The sequence below is a fragment of the Phodopus roborovskii genome, unplaced genomic scaffold (genome assembly GCF_943737965.1).
Source record: "Phodopus roborovskii unplaced genomic scaffold, PHOROB, whole genome shotgun sequence".
In the NCBI taxonomy this organism is placed as follows: Eukaryota; Metazoa; Chordata; class Mammalia; order Rodentia; family Cricetidae; genus Phodopus; species Phodopus roborovskii.
In genome coordinates this window covers 5,168,627-5,183,290 of record NW_026126514.1, presented here as the reverse complement: position 1 = coordinate 5,183,290, position 14,664 = coordinate 5,168,627, and the positions used below count along the sequence as shown (strand labels likewise).

The window sequence follows — 14,664 nt, the reverse complement described above, 5'->3', positions numbered from 1 at the left end:
CAGTGCAGGGGTTTTTTTTGTTTTGTTTTGTTTTGGTGTTTTTTTATTGTCCCCTCCCCTAATTTCTTTTGAAATGGCCAAGTTCACCAAATGCTTTACCATAGAGCAACCTGATCTGGGTGCACCACACAGAAGGTGTAGCTGGGCAGAGGCAGACAATTGCCATTTCCTAAATGCAGGAACATCATACTTCCTGGACCTCGTCCCTAGCTAGCCAGTTGGGCACGAGCCATCTGTCAACCGAGCCCCGGCAGCTGCAGGGCAGCTTACTGACTAGCATAGAGCAAAGCCTTCTGCTGGAAGGAGGAGCTCTTGAGTGTGGGGAGGGAAGAAGTGGACTCACCAGACAAAGGTTGGTGTGTAGATGGGATGCCGAGTTCAGGTGGTCTCGTGTCAGACACTCCCCGGCTCTCTAATGGGAGCTGACATGATCCTTATTCCCAGAGTAAAGTTAACTGAATGGACTTCCTCTGTCTTTTATCCAAGTCCTCTTCTATTTGGAAACCACACAGATTTGGGCTGGTCACCCCTGGAACGAGAGTTTACAGTTTTCCAAACCGTCTGAAGGTCCTGGAGTCCGCCTCGCAGGCGGTCGTCGTGACCCCAACCCAGCCTTTCTCGGTGCATGTGTTCTGCTGGTCAGTGTCCTCTTTGACTGACACGTTTCCCCCGAGCTGTTCACAGTCTGTTTCCTGTTGTGGGCCGAGAGGTCCTTTCCGTCCTGTCCTTTGTATATGTGATCTTCGTTGATAGAAGTGCACCCACAGGGTGTCCACCAGTAGGTGAGTGCAGGACCCAGAGCCCTTGCTTCTGGACTCAGTCCGGCCCTCACCGGCTGCCCTTGTGACCTCAGTCGGGTTCAGGCAAGATTCCCTTGACTTCTGCCTCAGTTCTCTGCTATAAAGGACACGCTGACCTACCTCACAGGGGTGTTGTGAGGATTAATAAATGTGGGTACTATGCTTTGGAAACGAAGGTTCTGTGTAAATGCCGAGGTAGACAGCCAAATTGTACGATGGTTGTCTTCCTAGTGAGTTACTGTGTTGTTACCAAAATTATCTCTTTGGAGGGGAAGGAAGTGAAGTGATTTTATTTACTGTCTAAGGGTGCTTTTTACTGACCACTGTCTGTGTTCCACGTGCCTTTGGTGCCGGAGGAGAGGTGGGGGAGAAGAGGGCATCAAATCCTTCAGAACTGGAGCCTCGATATGGGTGCTGGGAAACATCTCTCCAACACAAACTTTATAGATATATCTTGTTTTTTTTTGAGACAGGGATCCTCTGTGTGGCCTTGCCTATCCTGGCCCTTGCTTGGTATATCAGGCTGGCCTTGAATTCAAAAATATACCACCCAAGTGCTGGTTATTAAAGGTGTGAGCCACCACGGACAGGTCCTGAGGTTTGGTTGGTTGGTTGGTTGGTTTGCACTGAGACAGGGTTTCTATGTGTAGCTTTGGCTGTCCCAGAACTAGCTCTGTAGGCCTGGCTGGCCTCTGTCTCCCAAATGCTAGAATTAAAGGTATAAGCCACTACTCCCCCCTACCCCACTCCCCGGCCAAATTTATATTTTTAAGTGTGTGTATGTAGTGGGTGAGGGCAGGGACTGTGCTGATGGTCAGAGGAGTTCTGTGAGTCTTCCATCAAGTGCACTGTGGAGATCAAACTCAGGCTGCCAGCTATAAGAGCAAGTGTGTTTACCCCCTCAGCCGACTTGGCGGCCCAGGATTCATTGTTAAAGTGCCTCTTGTGGGGTAGGGGGCCTTGGGTGGGGGTGGACAGTGCGCCTGCCAGGCTTTCTCACCAACACCTTAAGAAACAACAGATGCAGGTGTCTGGAGAGATGGCTCAGCTGTTGTTCAGAATACTGGCTGCTCTTCCAGAGGTCCTGGGTTCAATTCCCAGCAACCACATTCTTGGTGGCTCAGAGCCATCCCATCCGTAGTGGGATCTGATGTTTCTGGCCTGCAAGGCACACATGCAGATAGAGCACTCAACATAAAATGAATAAATCTTGGGGGTGGAGGTGGAAGCAGGTAGCTGGGCATTGTGTGTGGCATGTGCCTGTAATCTCAGGGTGTGGGGCTTAGGAGTGGGAGGCAGGGGAGGACCGCTGCTGTGAGGTTAAGGTCAGCCAAGACCACCAGGGGTGGTGGTGTACACCTTCAACGCCAGCTGCAACAGGACCCGTCTCGGAATTTGAGGCCAGCCTACTCCACACAGCAACTTCCTCCCGGCCAACCAAGGGCTACACAGATGCTGCCACCCTGGCCCCCGCCCCCGAACTCCTCCCCCCGAACGGTATGGGGTCAGCAAAGTGGCTCACCACCGCCAAGTCAGACAACCCGAGTTTGATCCCATGGGGGGTGGAAGGAGACCACTTGACCTGGACACGCTCGCTCGCTGTAGCACCCACACATACCCCCGGATTCGCTTTAACGAATGAAACCCAAAGGAAAAACACGCGGGGCACACTTAGGAGAACCGCTTTGTGCCTGTGAAACACAGCCGCTCTGGGGGGAGTACACTGACCGTGTACCTATCACCCTGGAAGTCTAGGGAGGTGACACTAGGGGTTGCCACAGGCACGAGGAGTTCCCAGCCCAGAAGCCGACTTGGCCTACCTGGAAAAGACCAGCAGTCAATGCGGTGTTTGGCAGCAGTTGTGAAGAAGGGCCGAGCTGGAACCCAAAGAAGCCGATTGACTCCAGGACGTCTGTGGCCTGTGAGGCTGGAAGGCTGAGTGAAGTGAATGGATGGAGCACAGTGTAGGGAAGGGGTGGAGAGATGGAGAGAACCTCGGGTACTTGGGCTTTAAAACCCTGCTCCGGTCGGCCAGGTGGCAGACTCATCTACCGAGAGCGGGAGTGAGAGGCTGGAGAGACGGTACATCTACCAAGAGCCTGTCCTGCTGTTGCACAAGACCAGAGTGGAGTTCTCAGCACTCCACTTGGGCAGTTCACGACCGCCTGTGACTCCAGTCGCAGGCACCCGTCTGTCGGACTCTGTGAGTGCCTGCACACAACACACACGCGCGTGCACCGACGTTGTTATGTAACATTTTCCCAGGAGATTGAAACTTCTTAAAGCGGGGAGGTACACAACTCGACACAGCTTCAGGAAGTTCCTGAAACGGATCAGACCCCACTAGGAGCTGGCCGCCCGTGGGAGCAGAGCCCAGCCTGAAGAAGCAGACACCAGCAGAGCTCCCTGGACAAGGTGTGTACCAACCCAGACACTGGAGGGGGCGGACACTCTGCAACCTGCTCCAGCTGCCCGCAGACGGTGCTCTAGGCTCGCAGCTTTTGTGCATTTCCCGGAGCTGGGGAGGGCTCCGGAGATGCAGCTGTGTTTGAGTCGTCTGTGCTCCTGTAGGTGACCCCTCACCCACCTCCAAGAAGACTCGTTGGTTCACCAGGTCGGACACGGACGGGGCCCCCACTTTCGTCTGCTGTGTGCTCCCCCGCTGCAGTCAGTGGACGTGTGTGTTGCATGTCCTTGGAGAAAGTCTTATCACAACACAACACATAACTTAAAAAAAAGGGGGGGGGGCTTTTGAACGGAAGTGAGACGAGACCCTCCTTGAACCAACCATTCCGTTGTGTGATGGAGCATGCCCTCCCGCGTTCATTGTTTTTCCCCCTCTGAAAGAGCAAGCAAAACTTAAAGAGGCGGTGAAGAGGTCTCTGTTGGGATTCATCCTTGACTGAGGGTAACTAGAACTGAGCGCCTCAGCCAGGAAGGCCTTTTCTCCTCTCACCCAGAAAGTGAGAGGAGTCTTTAGAGAGAGGGAGCTGTGTTCTCTGCACTGTGTCCTCGGGGTGTCCGAGCCGGCTGCCCTAGCTGCAGGCCTCAGCCTGAGTTCCAAGTAGAAGAGTGGAGTGGGGAGGAGGAGGAGGAGGAGGACTTGGAGCAGGGAGGGGCTTTGATTTTTATTTCCTGGCAGAGGCAGTTTTAGCTGGGGAAAATAGGTGCGACTCCGCAGACCCCACAAGATGACTCAGAAGCTGAGAGAGAGCCAGTCTAGCCTGGGACGGAATACTGAAGGGAACGAAGGGAGTAAGAATGGAAAAGGAAGGGAAACCGGGAGGGAAGGAAGGAAACCACTGTCTGGCGCGAGTTAGAGGGGGTGAGAGGGCGAGCAGGACGACGTGAGAGGGGGGAAAGGAGAAATCGACTCCCGCCAGTCGCCCTGTCCTCCATCCCCCTTCGCAGCCCCCATAAATGTTAGAATCAGGTCCGGCCAGTTCTCTCGCATCTGCTTTGCAAGTGTTAGGATTACAGGCGCGAGCCACCCTAGTCAGTACAGTAATGGTTTCCGCTTGAGAGCGTGTAGCGAGTTTATATGCGAAAGGAGAGTGGTTGGCTGGGCAGAGGGTGCAGCTCGACCGGTGAGATAGGCTTGCTAGCCTGGCACGCACAAAGCCCCGAGTGTGTGATCCCCAGGTGGACGACGGCACGGAGCCAGGAGCGGAGGTTGAGGGTCACCCTAGGCTCCGCAGCGCGGCTGGGGACCGGTCGCCAGCGGGAGGCGCCGGGGCGGGGCGGGGCGTATGCAGATGAGGCGGCGCGCGATGGCTGCCGGTCCCGCGGGTCTCGGAGGACCGCGTCGCGCGTGGTGAATACGCCGTGCTTGGAGCGTGCTGCGGGTGAGGGGCGGGGAGCGCGCCCGCGGTGCCGAGGTGTGTCGCGGCGAGGCGGTGTCGCGGGTGCGGCGACCGTGCGTTGTAAGGGCGGTGCGTGTGAGGGAGAGCGTGCGCGGGTGGGCCGCAACTCATACTTACCTGGCAGGGGAGATACCATGATCACGGAGGTGGTTTTCCCAGGGCGAGGCTTATCCATTGCACTCCGGATGTGCTGACCCCTGCGATTTCCCCCAAATGCGGGAAACTCGACTGCATAATTTGTGGTAGTGGGGGACTGCGTTCGCGCTCTCCCCTGGTATTTCTGTGCACAAATGGAAGAATGGTAGGCGGTAATGAGTCTGAGTGGCGTCGACCCATGTTACTAATACTCTAACACCCTGCGGGTTTGGGCTGTTGTTGAACCAAGTTTTACGTTTTTGTCTGCCGCAATTCTTTCCCTGACTACGCTACAAAGTTTTTGTCTAACACCCGGTAAGTTGGACAGAGTCCACTGCAGGACGAGGGGGCGGACCACGAGGAAGAGAGGCTTTTTCGTTTCCGTAGTGGAAATCTAGTGGAGTCATTGCTGTTTCTTGAACATCATTGTTTAAAACAGTGGTTGTTTTCCCGTGATCTACAGAGGTTTGTCTGTTTTCACAAGGAGTTTTAAAGGCTTTGCATGACTTTATTCACAACATGGTCCTGGCAAACCCAGAAAACGTCTTGCTGTTAACAGTGCGGCACAGGCACTAAATTTGCAGGCGTATTTCTTCAAGAAACATTCAGATTAGGCCAGGGGCACTGCACTGGTAAGAACAACTCGTTTTTTACTCTAAAACACACACACACCCTTTCTTTGATCTTCCCAAATTCCTCAGAACGCCAACACGCTTCATTCTCAGCTGTTGTAATTTGCAAGTGCGTCTGTCTGTCCAAGCAAGGCCTTTCTAATAACTTAAAATCTAGCACCTCAAGTTGGATGACTGCCACCCAGCCTTGCAATTCCGGCGCCGAAAACTGGCCTCTCCACACACGTGAGTATGCAAACACATAAATGTTAAACCAGTGTGAGGGGATGGTTCGATCGGTAGAACACTTAAGTGGTTCGCATAATGCTTCAGAACCTCCCAGCCAGGAGTGGTCGCCGAGAGTGAGTTCTAGGCCAGCTTGGGTTCCGGAGTGACAAGACACCCCGTCTCAAATTCCCTCTCCAAACCTGGTAGAAACGATGCTAGGAAAAGGGAGCAAGTACTCTCCCGCCGTGGCAGTCACTCCTTCAAAGATGCAGTGGAGCATGGCGACCCAGGGGGGACACTGGCCGAACACCATCGAACCCGTCCACACTCGCTCTTGTTCTTTGCGGCCGCTGCACTTTTGTTCTTGGGGCTCTCCGGCCTCTGGGTCAGAGATCTCTTTGGTTCAAGTTTTCTAGTGTCTGTTCTCCCCAGAATAAAAACGGTTCTAGGGTCTGAACGTCTATGTGCCAGCATGGTCTTCTCTGTGAGGACCCTCACTACTTGGTATCCTCACCTGGCAAAAGGTACACAGCTTTATCCCTCCGTCAACTCACAGTTGGAGCGGAGCCTTGCATTTTCGGCTCCAGTGAGAATGTATTGAGAATAGTATGGAGGTCCTTATCGCCAGCACAGACCAGGTTTTCCTCTCTGTCTCTCTCTGTCTCTGTTTCTCTGTCTCTTCCAGTGTGGCAACTCACAATTGTGTGTAACTCCAGCTCTGTGGGATCTGTGGGATCTGATGCCCTCTTCTGTCCTCCTCTGGGCACTGTACACACGTGACACACCGACATACACACAGGCAAAACGCTTCTACACATAAAATTAAAACCACTCTCTCCCCATCCTTCTCCCTTTTGTTTGTTTTTCCAGACAAGGTTTCTCATGTGTTGCCCTGACTGTCCTGGAATTTGCTCTGTAGACCTGGCTGGCCTCAAACTCCCAGAGCTCCACCTGCCTCTGAAACCAAAGGCTTGCACCACCGCCTGCTGGGTGGGAGTGGTTGCTGGGAATCGAACCCGGTTTCTCTGGAGAAGTGTCTATAGCATGCTTTGTTGTCAGCCACCAGCTCAGAAATAATGGTGTGGAGACTTCTTATTTATGAAAGCTCGGCCTTACCTTATGCTTGTCCCACTAGCTCTTGTAACTTGAACTAATCCATTTAGCTTTGTACCCTTCTTTCATTCTGTATGACTCACTCCAGGTCTTCTTGTCATCTGACGCATGCCTAGATTTATCCCCTGCTTCCTTTCTCTCTCTCTCTCTGCCTGGAAGTCCCACCTACACCTCCTGCCATTCGGCTCTTTATTAAACCTATCATGGTGATGTATCTTTACCCAGTGTACAAATATCCCACAAAATTCCCCCCTTTTGTCTAAATAAAAATGGACGGTCTTTAATTCTAACACGGTAGAACTATATACAATAAGAACAGTTATCAGTAAGAATTGCATTTACAGTGTCCAGCCTATCTGTATTTGGCAATTTCAGAAGAAAACACTCCATTATCTATTCTATCTCGGTGAGTCAAAAGCGATGTTCACTCTCTATCTGGCGTAGCTCGAATTACCGACTTAAAGTTGTCTTTTTAGAACTTAAAACATTTTCTTAGATTAAAACCTAAGCTTTTGTGTCTCTCAACCTTAGACACTTCATACCTCTTATGTGAGGCTTTATTTTTTCTGAACTCCGTACCAAGGAAAACCATAATCATAACTATCTCTCCTACAGACCCCAGAAGATTATAATATCCCTGATTTAGCATGAAGTGCCCAGCAAACAACTTCCAAAACTATAGAAATAACAGAAGCCCCTGGCTGCCTTGACAGTCACCCAGGGTTCCTCTGAAATGTTGGGACCTCCATCTTTAGCCTACAGGCCTAGACTATCTCGTGGCGTCGGTCCACCGATCTGTTCCACCAATCCGGCAAAGGCCTAGAGATTGAAGTAAAGAGACAAGACAGCTGGTCATCCGTTCAACGGCAATGTCGGAACGCCTAATGCTGAATGCCCTGAATGCCATTTATCGAGGGGATGGAACGGGCTTGACTACTGACTTACAGCACAGTGGGAAATAACAGGATTTTTAGGCTTAGCTCCCCCCCTCCCCACACACACACACACGAGGTGTGTGTTATCAAAACGGGAAGAGTACCAAGAACAGTTCTGGGGCAAGGAGATTCCGGCCAACAGCTTCAGACTTGCTCAAGTTGCCACGGGGGTGGGAGGAGTGGGGTGGGAGGGGAGGGTCCATGCAGGGCCCTACATACCTGACAGACTTTTCTGTGAAGCAGGAATTTTGAAAGACTATCTTGCCTTATCTTGGCAAAGTTCAAGAGTCTTCTTCCTTTATGTCCTGCTTGCCCAGTCAGTGTAGGGAAAAAAAAAAAAAAAAAAAAAAAAAGTGCCAGCAAAAGAAACCAACCAACTCCTGAGCATGAAATCTAGCACACTGGCCCTGAACCCAGAGCCAGTGAAAGAACCACTTTATCCCTGAACCTAGAACCTAACAAACATACCCTGACTCTGAAACCAGAGCCAAGGAAACACACTTTGGCCCTGGAACCAGAGCCCGTGAAAGAAACACCAGTGCCCGACTAGGAAAACTAACCAAAGTCTGAGCAGAACAACTTCTCCCTGGGAACTCTCCATCTGTGAGAAGCCCTATATACGTCCCCTCCCCTCCAACTGCTGTTGTGGGGCTGTCCTTTCTCACCCTGGCAGAGTCAGACACTCTCTGGGACTCCTCCTTCCCAAATAAATCTCTTCCTCAAAAGAGTCTTGGGTGAAGAACTTCATTAGACGGTGCAGAATAGAAGGACCTTTCTGAACCATCCCTTAGGGGTACTGAGCGCGGGGGGGGGGGGGACCTTGCTGAGACGTTTCCTTGGGAAGTGGGTGGGGGACTAAGTTGAACAAGGCTAAGCAGAAAAAAGTAACTTGTAGTGAGGTAGTCCTTCTGTAGCACTGACCACGCCCATTGGGGGGTGGAGCGATGGGCGGAGATGACCTGAGGAAGGAGGTCGGAGGGGGCCAGGAAGGCTCTCTTTCTGGCGTGACTCGGACAGGAGAGGATCGGGTTGAATTTCCTGGTGTTCATCTGTCTAGGTTGTAAGTTATTTCTCCCTGAATAAACATCTATTCAGCCTATTTGTTTATCCTGATCCTTATTTACCGCAATAGTAACTTTTCTGCCAGAGCCGGAGGAGGTTGCTACATTTCTGCGGGGTGGGGGGGGGGTGGGGGGGGTGTTCGGTGTTCCTGCCCCGGGCCAGAGAGAAGCAGCAGCAGAATTCTGTTGGGAAAGCCCGCTTAAAGGGGAAGGGGTCTTAAACAAAGCTCAGCTGTAACAGCTCTCTCTAGGAGAGGAGCAGGATTGCTATATCCTGCAGGGAGGCCCTCCCCCCCCCAACACACTGCACCCCAGCTTCAGCTGTTGCTCGACTTCCGAACAAGTCAGGATACCTCTCCCTCCATGGCTGAGCTGTTCAGTTGTGGCTCCAGCCTACCCTCCAGAGCTACCCTATTGCGACTCTAGGTATAGCCTAGCTTCCGGATGGGTTAAGTCAGGATACCTGTCCAGCTCCAGAGCTGTAAGACTCACACTCTTGCAGTCAACAGTCAAGACGAGAGCGGTTTCTTGCCCGATGGCTAGTTTTGCCAAATTCAAAGCAAACTCCAAATGGGGTGACCTTGATGCCCATCCTCTTCCCCAAAGTAAAGGGTGCTGCCGGGAGCAGACGTGTCTCATTGTCACGAAAAGTCCTATGTTAACAAAACATTTTAAATGCCTATTCTATAGGTCTTTGAAGTGTTTGAAGACCATCTCTATCTATCTAAAACATATCTCGACGGGCGGCGGCGGTGGTGGTGGTGGTGGTGGTGGTGGTGGTGGTGCACACCTTTAATCCCAGCACTTGGAAGGCACAGGCAGGCTGATCTGTAGGAGTTCCAGGCCAGTTTGATCTACAAAGCGAGTTCCAGGACAGGCTCCAAAGGTACAGAGAAATCCCGTTTCGAGAAAATAAAATATACCTCTGTTTGACCTTGAAAACATACCCAAGATGACTGAAAGTTTGTTTATTATCCTAAATACTTTGTAGCAATAACTTTCAAGGACTAGAAATTTACATTACATCCCTGTATGAACTGCATAGGTACAACACCTTAAACGAGAGTAGAAATGTATGTACAGCATGTTCTAACAAAAATAACCTTAAGTCAGTATCCATATACCAAAAAAAAAAAAAAAAAACTTCAACGAGTGTAGAAACATGTATGCAGTTATAACAAAAATAACCTTAAATTTGTATCAATATACAAAAAGCCATACCCATGTAATATGTAAGACAAGTAGTTGCTGTTTCAGTTTGAAAGTGGATTCGATAATCTACCCTTTTATCCTATCATTTCTTCATCCCCTCTTTTTCTTTTCAGAACAAGAACCAGTCTCCTTTGTTCAGCTTTTTTCCCCCCTGACCATTACCAATAACAACTTGTAAACAACCTCCCTAAACTATGACGAATATCCCCAACCCACTGGATGACCAAAAACCACCCACCCCACATCTTGGGAATGTGGGCCTCATGTTCTGTACATTGCTTCCTGTTGTCCTGGGGGCGTGGGAGGGGGCGATGCCATCTCCAGGGGCCCCTGGGAAAATTGAGATAATGGTCAAGACGTGGGAGAGCTAGCTGTGTCCTTTGTTGCCGGTCTCTGTGTAATGGGAAAGTCCGGGCTGGAGTAGTAGTGCATGAGAGGCCCGACCGCCTTGAAATTGTCCTGTGCAGTTTGTAGTCTAAAGATGATCTGTGGTCGGCGGCCTTAGCACAATCCAGGTGGAACCGTTGTTGTCAATCCCCATCAAAGGTCGCTGTTAGGAACGGTTATGGTTTACTGCAGAAAACTGAAAGCGTTTTAAATGGCATATGCAGTAAATCTCGGAGAGGTTGAAGGACCACAATTTGTTAAGTACATCTGGGGTATACAAACTTAATTCCAAGTTACCTGACAGAGACTCGCGACTCAAGCCTCATGGACAGGAAGCTAGTGAAGCCTTTTTCTAGAACTAGTTAGTACTCTATTTGACCATTGTTTTCATGACAGGAAATTTAAATGTGTGTGCGTGCGTGCGTGCGTGTGTGCGTGCGGGGTGTGTGTGTGTGTGTGTGTGTGTGTGTGTGTTGCGGCGGCCTCAGGGTACTTTCAAAAGTTGAGTTCAGCTCTAATGTCAACTATTCTGGGATGTTGAAGTTTCAAGTCTTACGTGGAAAACCACAGTCCAGTTCTCCTGGTATGCTGCCTTCAAGTTTGAAGCATAGGTCCAATGTTTTCATTTTTCACTGTGGTGTTCCACACAGCGCTCCGGGGCTGGGGAAATATGCTGCAGGTGGATATATTTCAAGCCTGGTCCCAGGTTTTTTTGATTTAGCATTTTTATTCAAGTCGTTGATACTGAGGATTGATCTTACATGCTAGGCATGCCCTCTCTCAGCAGATGTGTCTATCTATGTCTATGTCCCTGCCAAAGCCGTAGAACTCACAGAGCTCACCACACACCGAGCCCTCAAAGCATTTTAGTGTTTCATCTCTGTTTTTGTTTTGTTTGAGAGAGGGTCTCCTTATGTAGCTCTGACTGTCCGGGGGAACTCACTATGCGAACCAGCCCAGCCTCCAACACACACAGATCCCTACCTGCCTCTGCCTCCGGAGCAATGGGGCACTGGGATTAAAGGCGTGAGTCACCATGTCCCTCACAAGTCCTAGTTTGTTTATAACTAAAATCCCAAGAGCAGGCTGCACTCTTGTTTCTGCCCCCTCACAACTGGCCACGAGTTCGTGTCATCGGAGAGGAGGAGCCCTCAGTAGAGAACCTGCCTCCAAAAGATCAGGCTGGAGGCTGGGAAGCCCGAAGGGCATTTTCTTGATCCCACTGTGGGCCGTGCCACCCCGGGCTGCTGGTCCTGGGTACCATGAGAAAGCCTGTCACGCACAAAGCTCGAGTGTGTGATTCCCAGGTGGACGACGGCACGGAGCCAGGAGCGGAGGTTGAGGGTCACCCTAGGCTCAGCAGCGCGGCTGGGGACCGGTCGCCAGCGGGAGGCGCGCGGGGCGGGGCGGGGCGTATGCAGATGAGGCGGCGCGCGATGGCTGCCGGTCCCGCGGGTCTCGGAGGACCTTGGAGCGTGCTGCGGTGAGGGGCGAGGAGCGCGCCCGCGGTGCCGAGGTGTGTCGCGGCGAGGCGGTGTCGCGGGTGCGGCGACCGTGCGTTGTAAGGGCGGTGCGTGTGAGGGAGAGCGTGCGCGGGTGGGCCGCAACTCATACTTACCTGGCAGGGGAGATACCATGATCACGAAGGTGGTTTTCCCAGGGCGAGGCTTATCCATTGCACTCCGGATGTGCTGACCCCTGCGATTTCCCCAAATGCGGGAAACTCGACTGCATAATTTGTGGTAGTGGGGGACTGCGTTCGCGCTCTCCCCTGGTTTCGCTGGTCCTAGTAGTAGTATTCTTACAGCCGAAGGCCAAGCCCAGATGTGCTTTCTCGTTTCCCTGGCCTGTGTTTTATTCACTACTACTACTGTGCACGCTGACTTTCTGTTCCTGCTGTCACACAGTCTGCTCTGATAAGCTCACCCTGATCAGCGAGCGATTCTAAGAACTGAGGCATATACACGTACGTCGTCGCTCTTCAGTTAGTCTTTTTGACGGCTTGTGGTCCCTGCACTATCATTTAGTGTCCAGGCTGCATGAACTTTTTGAAAAGCCTTTTTTCACTGACCAAAATCTATGGGCATGAATGAATGAAAATTAAATAAAACAAGGTAATGTAGTCATGGGGGGGGGGGAGGGTAGTCGTTTTCCTTCCACACGACCTGGACAAATATAAATGCTGAAGTGGTTCCCTGGGCCACAGAAGATGATGCCGGTCTGTTTTTATTGCTGTAACAGAAAAACTCCGCCTCGGGTTCTTGGAGAACCTCCAGAACAGCCAGCCAGCCAGTTATTACAGCCAGAAGGGCCACACAGAGCAGTCTCAAGAATAGAAAAAGAAAGAAGCCAGACCTCAACTGAAGTCCCCCTTCTAGCTTGTGTCAAACTTGACACAAATCTAGCCAGCAGCTAGATTCAGGCCAGCCGTGAACTCAGTGATCCTGCACCGACCGCTTACGAGTGCGTGTTGCTGGCTAACTTCCTGTCTACGATCAGCGCTCAGTGTGAAAATCTGGATGGTCATCCACCCCTGGGGCTTTGTACAATGAATGGTTCTGACTGGTGCTATGAGAAAGTTGACTGAGCAATTAAGTTGCGAGCAAGGAAGCACCCTCCCAGGGCTTTCAGGCCGACAGACTTGTTGTACCCTGACTTCCCTCAAGTTGCAAACTTGCGGTCTCAAACCAAGTAGTGCATGCAGGAATTTTGTTTGCATGCACCCACAACCACGCACCTTTAACTTCTATTCAGTGATCCTTGCAACCCATGAGTGATTTAAATCTAACTGAGCGTTCTTACATACCAGTAACTAAATAGCTAGGGATAAGTAATCTGCCTCTCAGAATGTCTAGTTAACGGCGGAAACAAGCAGTCGCAGAAAGCTCTACTTTTATGACCAGCAAAACCAGGGGAGAGCGCGAACGCAGTCCCCCACTACCACAAATTATGCAGTCGAGTTTCCCGCATTTGGGGAAATCGCAGGGGTCAGCACATCCGGAGTGCAATGGATAAGCCTCGCCCTGGGAAAACCACCTTCGTGATCATGGTATCTCCCCTGCCAGGTAAGTATGAGTTGCGGCCCACCCGCGCACGCTCTCCCTCACACGCACCGCCCTTACAACGCACGGTCGCCGCACCCGCGACACCGCCTCGCCGCGACACACCTCGGCACCGCGGGCGCCCTCCCCGCCCCTCTCACCCGCAGCACGCTCCAAGCACGGCGTATTCACCACGCGCCACGCGGTCCTCCGAGACCCGCGGGACCGGCAGCCATCGCGCGCCGCCTCATCTGCATACGCCCCGCCCTCGACCTGCTGTCACAGCCCCGCCCCCCCCCCCCCCCGCCCCCTCTGAGCCTCAGCCCAGGGTGTGCCCGACCGAGGCTAGGACGCGCCGCACCCCTAACGGGCCCTGGCCCAGGGCCCCGGCCTGAAGGGGGACTCCGCGGACGGCCAGCCCTCCGGACCCAATGGTCACTCTTTATTTTGATTCAGTGGCTGCTGGGTGTGGTGGTTGCGCCCCTTTAACCTCCGCATTGCACAGGCAGAGGCAGGGGCCAGGAGGCAAGGCAGAGAGGGAGGGGAGGGCAGAGACGCAGAGAGAGGAGCTCTTTGAAATCGAGGCCCTACTCGTCTATGTCTCGAGGTCTAGGCCAGCCAGGACCACATAATGAGATCCTGTTTACAAAGGAAAACGAAAAGAAGTCCAGTTGCTTATCTCCTATCAACCACCGTCCTGACTTTGAGGCTGTGGGCTTACAACCTGAGAGGAGCCGCGACCCTCCCAGCTCAGCAGAAGGTCAAGAACACCTGTCCGTCAAGAGACCCAACGTTCGGCCTTGGCACTCCGGAGAAAACACATCCACTTAGGGTAAAGTAGAAAAAGTCAGTTAAGTAGATACTGATTTACTTCCTGACTGACTTCAAGCACGGCTTGTACTGCCCATTGGCCAGGCATGACTTCACTTGCTATCTGAAACAGAGTGACCTGGAGAAATAGCTGCTAAGGTCGTTGCCCTTAACAACCTGCTGATTGCCGGTATGCTTTTGTTAACTCTTGCCTCCTTGCCTGCTCCACCTTGTGGTGGTGGTAGAGTATAAAATGAGAATGCAAACTGGACCCGCCCAGCACTGAAGCCCTTTTCTGATGACGTCTCTCTTCCACTCTCACTGGTGTTGGGGTGCTCATTCTAGAGAGATCCCCTCAACGCACCGATGAAGCTTTCCTTCCCCAAAGTCCCCCTTTTCTGCCCCACGCCCAGTGCACCTTGATGTACAGTCTCCACTCCCAAGGAGAGACCGGTGTCCTTCAGTTGT

The 14,664-nt window shown here is 52.0% G+C and overlaps 3 non-coding genes across 3 annotated transcripts; 2 read left to right on the top strand and 1 right to left on the bottom strand.

Annotated features, from left to right (window-relative positions):
• Positions 1 to 4,772: 4,772 nt before the first annotated feature.
• LOC127230801 (U1 spliceosomal RNA) lies at positions 4,773 to 4,937 on the top strand. Its single transcript, XR_007835203.1, has one exon. It is a non-coding gene; the product is annotated as a U1 spliceosomal RNA (small nuclear RNA).
• Positions 4,938 to 11,955: 7,018 nt separating this feature from the next.
• Positions 11,956 to 12,119, top strand: LOC127230800 (U1 spliceosomal RNA). Its single transcript, XR_007835202.1, has one exon. It is a non-coding gene; the product is annotated as a U1 spliceosomal RNA (small nuclear RNA).
• A 1,135-nt stretch (positions 12,120 to 13,254) lies between these two features.
• On the bottom strand, positions 13,255 to 13,418 carry LOC127230799 (U1 spliceosomal RNA). The gene has a single exon (XR_007835201.1). It is a non-coding gene; the product is annotated as a U1 spliceosomal RNA (small nuclear RNA).
• Between the last annotated feature and the right edge of the window lie 1,246 nt (positions 13,419 to 14,664).